Below are 9759 nucleotides of genomic sequence, written 5' to 3'. Positions count from 1 at the left end.
AAGGGGCATTTAGGAATAGTTGAAACCAAATGAGCTGTCAAGTCAAAATGTTGTTCTAGTAGCCCAGAATTTATGTAACTCTTGGGATAATGGTTGGAGAAAGTGCACAGTGTACAAGGGCAGACACATCTTGAAAATCTTTAAATCACACGTGTGATCATATAGCACCAAACATCTGTAGCCACTGATAACATGGAACCTAATGGAACATGTCAAACGTATGTGGTTGGCATTATTGACAAATTATCCTGCTAGCCTATTATCAAGATAATAGAAATGACAGACACTTATTCTGTTCTTGGTTTCTTAGATGAGGTATTTACGAGTGAGTGTTTGCCTACAGTGTTAATAAATGGTGATGGGGTTCTTCTATTTACTACTCACAAGGCAACGGCTTACTTGGAAAAGTAAGACATAGGGTTAGCTCATTGTATAACTCAAGCATTAATGGAAAGATTGAAAGAATCAACAGAGTGTTGAAGGGTGCCATACAGTTAGCTTTGAGATTAACAAAAACTCTGAAGTCTTCAGTTTTCAGAACTGTAGGGATATATAGATTATCTTTTAATGATGCTACTGGGCATACGCCCTTCAGAATAATGAGAGGAAAAAGTGTGAGGACAAAAAATAATCCCGAATGGATTTTTAAAACTAAAGTGAAACATTGGAAAGTGGATGAATTAAGGAATACAATAAGGACAACATGTAATGAAAAAGGTGGTAGTGTGATTACAATATTGTTAGACTTGTTGGTCACTTGGTGAGAGTGAAGAAGATTCACAAGGTTACGAACCTTTGAAAGGGTATTGCATACCGCAGTAAAAGCAGTACAATAAAGCAATGGTAATGTTTAAAAATGTGTTAGAATAGCTCTACAAAATGGGAATAGTTGGAAGAGTGGTACAGCAAGAAACGATGAGAGATGTGTGTGTGTGTCTACATGTGTGTGTGTCTACGTGTGTCTACACACATGTAGATACACACACATCTCTCATCGTTTCTTGCTGTATCACCCTTCCAATTATTCCCGTTTTGTAGAGCTATTCTATCAAATTTTCAAATATTATCATTGCATTATTGTACTGGTAGTTGCTTGTTTTCCATGTACAAGTATTTCAACTTCTAGTTATGAACAGTACATGTATTCTAAGGATAGAAGTCGTGAAGACTTGGTTGGTGCTTGGATTTAAATAATGTGTCCCATAATGTTGCAATACAGCCACAAGTGAGTGGAGAACAAATTATGGAATGGTGAAATAGAAGTGAAGAACAGAGTGGGTGGTTGTCTTGTCAAGAGTAAAAGTGAAGAGGACCACTTAAGTGCTTAATTGGCCATGTGTGTGACGACTGTGAGGAGACTACATTTATGGAGGAAAGGTATGGCATCATCCCATTTAGTTTTGTAAATGTTTTTCTTTATTCAATATGGTACTGTACAAATAGTTTGTTACAAATTCTCTACCTCAGTTAATTATTCTGCCTTTTGTCAATGTCAAATTGTAAGAATTTGAGCTTGTTCATAATAACACTTGCCAGTGTTCTTTTTCCATGTATTTTACATTTTGTCTCTTTTTTATGAAAACAGATGTGTTGGCTTGATATTTCCCCTTATTTCTATCATCTCCAGTTCCAGAATTAGAAACCAGATTAGGATTTAATTGTTTGGAACTGAAAGGGAAGTTGAAAGTTGGAGAGCCGAGTGTGTAGACTTGCGGATATTATTCCTGGAATCAAAGTAGTGTAACTAAGGTTTGGCTAGCAATCTCAAGCCCTGTGAACTCGGAAGAGGATATAGTGGACCATGGAGTGGAGGTTAGAGCTGGGGGCGCAGTCGTGGAAAGTATTCCACAAAGATGGTCGGAAGATAAAGTAGGCCCAGAGGGGGAACCGCTGCTCAAACTGGAGAACCAGACATTTTTAATGAAGGAAGCCAGGCAATAAAAAATAAAGACGAGGGTCAAATGGAGGGGAAACTCAAGGGAGGGGGAAAAAAATCACCCCCCCCAGAAGACACAAATGAAGGCACTATCAGTCCGATCAAAGGAAAATCTAAGGTGTATCCACCATTTATGAAAACAAGAACAACGCTAACTACAGCAACTACAGCACAAGGGCCTGTCATGATATGAAAGCTGGACTGCCACGAAGTGACCAGTCTCCTACTTTACCTCTGATTCCATCGGAAGAAGAAAAGGGGGGTCATCGTTCTTTAGTAAAGCAGAGTAGTGCCTTGATGGACCTCCAGCTATGGCCTCCGCCTTCCATCATTGCTAAAGCTACAGATGAGGGGCAGCAAGAACAGGCCAGGCAAGTATCAGATGGATCCTTTGAAAAATAGGTGCTAGAAAAGCTGCAAGAAGGAGCGGGTGTCACCCAATGTGACATTAAAACCATACTAAATCTCATTTTGGACGAGATATCAGAGCTTAAAGCCACACAAGCAAGTGAGATAACATCCTTAGATCACCGCCTATAGATAATTGAAGAAGCAGTCAGTAGCCTACCAGCCAGAATGCAAGGGGCCGGATCTCGGATTTCCCAGCTTGGAGACCAGATGAATACAATGCAGCAACAGGCTACTTTGGGAAGAAATCAGAAAACCTCACCAGTAAGCAAGCTTGAGGAACTAGAAAATCATTCACGATGCTCCAACCTTGGTATGGTTGGTGTTCCAGAAAGATGTGAAGGCCCTCAAGTACTTTAATGGGTCGAGACATTTATCAAAATGAATGTACTGCCAGAGTTTTAAGGAGATCTCACAATCACAAGAGCACATAGGGTATCAGCGCAACCATACCCAAATTCAAAGCTGCCTAGAACAATCCTAGTCAACTTTGAAGATTTTTGTGTCAAGGAACAGATACTTACTAGAGCTATTCAGAAGAAACAATTTTCTACTAATGATGTACCCAGCTGCAGTATTTTTTCTGACATGTCAGCAGCTGCTGTACGTCGTCAAAAGGAATTTGTTAAACTTTTGTATTTGTTTAAGGCACATGGTGCTCAGGCAGCAATTGCTCAGCAATCCAAGTTACGGGTTTTGGTGAAAGGGAAATTTCACATGTTCATATTCTTGATGAAGCCCAGGAGTTGCTGCGAAAAATTACCACCGAAAAGTAGATAAGGAGTGGTAAATCGGGGGGCAGATTTTTCAGTATTTATTTGATAAATAATGTGACGAGGGGGATGGGACAGTTCACCCTCGGTGCAACACCATGGCACCCAGCTTGGGCGTAAATCAGGGGAGGGAGGCAAGGAGTACAGTGGGCAATTCCCCAATTGCCAGGGGTTTTGAGGATGTGAGGATGAGGGAAAGCATGGGGGTTGGGGGAACCATGGGTGGGAGGCAAGGGGTAGTGTGGTTAATCCCTCTCCTAGGGGTTGGGGGTTTGAGGGAAAGGTTGAGGGAGAGCACGGGGTGGGGTGCACAAAAATCAATTAAAAAAAGAGCAGAATCATAGAGGGAAAGGTAATATTGTATTTTTTTTGGGGGGAAAGGGTCAATGTCAAAAAGAATTTTGGAGAGGATGGGAGTGCAAGTACGCATATTATCGGTTAATGTTAATGGAGTGTCCAATAAGAAAAAATATGGTGGTCTAAGATGGTTGACCTCCTTCTCTACTCAAATCCTATTTCTTCAGGAAACTAATTTAAAAACAAATGCGCCTAAACTCTTTATTCCTAAATACTATTCTAAGGTATTCTTTGCCTCTACCGAGATGGTAATAAAAGGGGTAACCATCTATCTTGGGCGAGGGATAGATTGGGAGGTTACTCAAGTCTGGAGGGACCCCACGGCAGATGGATATGGGTCACAGCGGGGATAAAGGAAATTTTATTTTTATTTGGTGAATTATTATGCACCAATTATAGATGACCCCAAAGCTATTATGAAGATCAATGATCTACAAGAGGGAGTGTGGGCCCCATAATTTTAGAGGGGGGAGTTTAATTATATCCAAGGACTAGCAAGGAAGGGATACTTTGAATAAAAAAAAGAAATTTGACGCCTAAGACAAAAAAAGCATTGAATGTAATGAAACAAGACTACCAGTTAATTGATCCACGGTGCAGGGCCCATTTGGAAGCCTCACAGTATACTTGCTATTCTCGTCAATTTCAGTCTGCATCTCGTATTGATTTTTTTCCAATCGCCCACTCTCTTAAGTGTCTTAATTCAGAAATTAGGGCCTTTCATTCTCCGATCATTTGCTGGTGAAAATCGAAGTTGAAATAGCTGTGAAAAGAAGGGAAAGGTCCAGGTGGCAGATGGATCGTCTCCTCCTCTCTAACCAACAATGGATAACTAGTATGAAAAAATAAATAAACAAGTTTTTTTGTGAGAACAAGGGCACCACAACGCTCTTCTCTGTTTGGGGGACCTTTAAGGCTACATTGCGGGGGCAGATGGTGGCTTATATGGCAGCACAATTCAAAATTCAGGGGACACATATGAACGAATTACAGCTAGCAGTTGACACAGCTCTATTGCAGGAGAATAGGTATTTAGGAGTGGATGCTCCAGTAGTGGCGCAATTACCCAAAGCCAAACAGGAGTTAAGGGAATTTTTCATCTTAGAGGAAATAAATAGCTCATGGATGTTCACCTAGCAAGTATAAGAGGAAAGTCAGATGGTAGGCCAATTTCTAGCATGGTCGACAAGGGTAAAAAAGGAAGCATCAATATTCACTGAACTGCAGGAACCAGGGACTGGGGCCTTGGTATTGAGAAAGACAAGATGACTAAAATCCTATTAGATCATTAATGCCAACTGCATGTAACTAAATATATGGTTTCAAAAGACGTAATTCATCAATATTTTCAGAATATCAACCTTCCGCAGCAATCAAGTACTCAGGCAGAGGAAATGGTAGCTGATATCACAATAGTTCACATACAGCAGGTCCTTGCCTCAATGCCCTGCAGGAAGGCTTGCAGTAACGATGGCCTTCCAACAGAGTTTTTTAAAGCATTTTCCGACGAGCTAATACAGTTTTTGGCCAAGCTTTTTAATTTTGTAAAAAAAGGAGGTCAGATCCCACTAATTTTTAAAGAAACCACCATCATCAGTTTTGTTTAGAAGGGTAAGAATCCTAGAGATATCAACTCATATTGTCTGATCAGTCTGTTAAACTCTGACTATAAAATTGTAATGAAAATATGGGCAAATCGATTCACACCAGTAGCACAAAAAGTGGTCCATAAGGATCAGACAGGGTTTGTGGCTGGAGGGTCAATGTCATCCAATACTGGATTTCTAGTAGAAGCACTTGATTTCTTTAACACTAATCAAACACCATCACTTATAATGATGATCGATGCTGAGAAAGCATTCGATCTCGTGAATTTTGACGCTCTTTTTTACGGCCTTAGAAGGATGGGGTTTCCCTCTCAAATCATTAACATGCTATGGAATATTTATCAAGGGGCCAAGCTCAGGTCTTAGCAGGGACGGTTGATATAAATCGGGAAACACAACAGTGTTGTCCACTGACCCCTGTGTTGTTCACTTTCTTTATTGAACCATTGGCAGTTAGCATTAGGGCAAATTTGGAGATAGAAGCACTGATAGTGGGGATGTCCAAACTGAAATTGTTTGCAGACGATGTAATCCTTTATCTTAGACCTGAAAAGCAGAATATTGAGACGACGTTGACAGAATTTGCCCAGTTTGAATCAATTGGGGGATATAAAATCAATCATAATAAGACAAAAATTCTGCTGCTTAATGCCACTTGTGATGATTTCCTGTGTAATCTTCAATGGCACGGTCTCTCCCCCAACCCGATTGGATATCTGGGGATATATGTTACCAAACGCTATGCGGAAATATATAAATTATATTGTGAGGTAATGTTGAAAAGAACTACTAGACAGATGGATACTTCTTCCTCTTACATTGATTGGCTGTGTAGCTCTCATTAAAATGTCTATTTTACGTTTATTGATTTTTAGGTCGAGCCTGGACAGCGCTTGCACTGTCAGCTGATCTGTTGTGTGTTCTTTGTGGGGTCTGACTACTCCCACTGCTTTAGATTGGCATTTGTCTGTGCCACTGAAAAATCGTAGCCTACAAATGGCTAATGGTGGGTGCATGTCCCACTCTTTCTCATAACATAACTCCTATAGAGTATTGCTGCAGAAACAGCAGCCACACACACGCTGCCTGGGGTCTTTCTGTTTAATTTATTTCATGCTTCACTTCCCTGTAACATCTGTCCCCACCCCTCTCAATGCTGGCCCGCCCCTCCACCCCTCCAACCCTCCAAGATCACTGTTTAGGTCTCGCCTGACCCAGCGCATGCGCTGGTCTGGCGAGACTTTTTGTGATGGCTCAAAAAAGGCTACCATGGCCAGCCTAGAGCTACGGTGCATGTGCGCGGGCGCGTGCTTAGGAGCAGAGGATGGCAAACCTCGTCATGCTCATTAAGCGCCCGCGATCACTTTCACCCGCGATCACTTTCGCGGCGCCCCTTTGATGTTCTCGTTCAAAGAACATCAAACATCAAAGAACATGTTGTTGTGTTAATGCTTTGCTGCGCCCGTTTGACTTACAATGTGCTTTCTCTTTCCACAAACTCGATGTTTGTGTTTCTTTATTTTGAGATGCTTTTAGTATTACTGTTTTGTGACTTAAAGAACATTAAGGAAATTTTACTGTGAAACTGGACAACGTTCACAGTGTTTATTTCTGATCGCAGCGGCTGCTTCATGACCGTTGCACCATTCAGGGAGTCCTTTCGTTGGCGCTTTCATGAGGACATGATGAGGAAGCTGGAAACTTTTGGCACATTCTCTTTAAAAGCACAGCATGTTGGCGACTGGTTAATCGATGAGACCTATGTAGTGCTTTAGATCTCAAAGTGCTATGGTGGGTGCAGCAGTTACAACTCATGAAATATGGGGTGCAACTCACAAGGAGGGGGCAGGTTTGAGTGCACATTGGCTGCAATCGAACTCTTAAGATGATGGGATGTGTGTATCCATTATCAGCACTCAGTCTTCGCTAAGTGATCTTGTTTGTTTTGCTGTGTGTTAATGCTTTGCTGCGCCCGTTTGACTTACAACGTGCTTTCTCTGTCCACAAACTCTATGTTTGTGTTCCTTTATTTTGAAATGCTTTTAGTATTACTGTCACACACACAACCACAACCACACACACAACCACAACCTCTCACACAACCATACACACAACCACACAACCACACACACACACACAACCACACACAACCACACACACAACCACACACACACAACCACACACACACACAACCACACACACACACACAACCACACCCACAACCACTCCCACAACCACACAACCACACACACACAACCACACACAACCACACACAACCACACACACACACACACAACCACACACACACACAACCACACACACAGCCACAACCGCACACACAACCACACGCACAACCACACAACCACACAACCACATCTACAACCACCCACACACAACCACACAACCACACACAACCACACACACAACCACACACACACAACCACATACACACACACAACCACACACACAACCACATGCACAACCACACAACCACACACACACACAACCACAACCACACACACACAACCACACACACAACCACACACACACACAACCACACACACACACAACCACACACATACACACAACCACACACACACACAACCACACCCACAACCACTCCCACAACCACTCCCACAACCACGCACACACAACCACACACACAACCACACACACACACAACCACACACACAGCCACAACCACACACACAACCAGACACACACAAAACCACACACATACACACAACCACACACACACACAACCACACCCACAACCACTCCCACACAACCACACACACACAACCACACACAACCACACACACACACAACAACACACACAGCCACAACCACACATACAACCACATGCACAACCACACAACCACATCCACAACCACACACACAACCACAACCAACCACACCCAACCACACACACACAACCACATACACACACACAACCACACACACAACCACACACACAACCACACAACCACACACACAACCACAACCGACCACACCCAACCACACACACACAACCACATACACACACAACCACACACACAACCACACACACACACACAACCACACACACACAACCACACACACAACCACACACAACCACACACACAACCACCCACAAAACCACACACAACCACACACACACACAGAACCACAACCACACACACAACCACACACAACCACACACACAACCACACACACATAACCACACACACACACAACCACACACACACACACAGCCACACACACACACACAACCACACCCACAACCACTCCCACAACCACACAACCACACACACAACCACACACAACCACACACACACACAACCACACACACAGCCACAACCACACACACAATACGCACAACCACACAACCACACACACAACCACAACCGACCACACCCAACCACACACACACAACCACATACACACACAACCACACACACAACCACACACACAACCACACACACACACACACACACACAACCACACACACAACCACACACAACCACACACACAACCACCCGCAAAACCACACACAACCACACACACAACCACACACAACCACACATCCACACACACACCCACGACCACACCCACACCCACACACAACCACACAATCAACCACACACACAACCATGACCACACACACAACCACACACACAACCACACACACAACCACACAACCACAACCATACACACAACCACAACCATACACACAACTACACATACACACAACCACACATACACACAACCACACACACAACCACACACACAACACACACAACCATAACCACAACCACACACACACAACCACACCCAACCACACATCCAAACACACACCCACAACCGCACCCACAGCTGCACAAACAACCACATACACAACACACACAACCACACACACAACCACACACACACACACACACACAACCACACCACCACACCAAGCATTGGGATTGCCAATAGTTCTCACCTATGGGACCTTATAAGTGTTTAGCCATGCAATAGTTAATGTGGTTGCACCAAGGATATTGTGCTGCATAACCAAATACTTAGAAGGTCCCAAAAGCGAGACCTATTGGCTATGCCAATGCTTGTTTTTTTGTGTGTCTAATTTACATGAATATAATTATTTTTGGTTCTAATTCTAATTTGTGTCTAATTTACACGAATAGAATTATTTTTTGGTCTAATTTAACTTAATAGACTACAGCGTGAGCACAGGTTTTGCCCAGATACACAGGATGTTGAGCCAACGCTGAGGCTCGAACATGGATCCCCCGCTACCGCGTCAGCAGCTCTGACCTGCTGCGTCACATCCTCTCTCTCCATCTATCTTCTACTAGAGGTTGATTAGAAAATGTTTGATGTATAGCGAATCCGGAATAAGAAAGAAAATGGTCATTGTAGATAGAGTTGCATAATTATAATTCCTAGTTTTAAATAGAGTGCACAATACAAAAGGAACTTTGGCCGGGCTTTGCTCTGTTTTTGGCTTAGAACTGTCACACTAACCAGGAATACTCGTAGATGGTGAGTGCCGTAGTTTTGGTTAAATAGCACCGGCGCATTTTACACGTTTGCGTCTTCCTGCGTCGCGTCGGGGGCTCGTTTATTCATGCAACGAAGCAGGCATCAGCTGTGAGTTCCAAACAAATTCAAA

Source organism: Triturus cristatus, chromosome 9 (genome assembly GCF_964204655.1).
Source record: "Triturus cristatus chromosome 9, aTriCri1.1, whole genome shotgun sequence".
Lineage (NCBI taxonomy): Eukaryota > Metazoa > Chordata > Amphibia > Caudata > Salamandridae > Triturus > Triturus cristatus.
Note: the sequence above shows the minus strand (reverse complement) of the source record.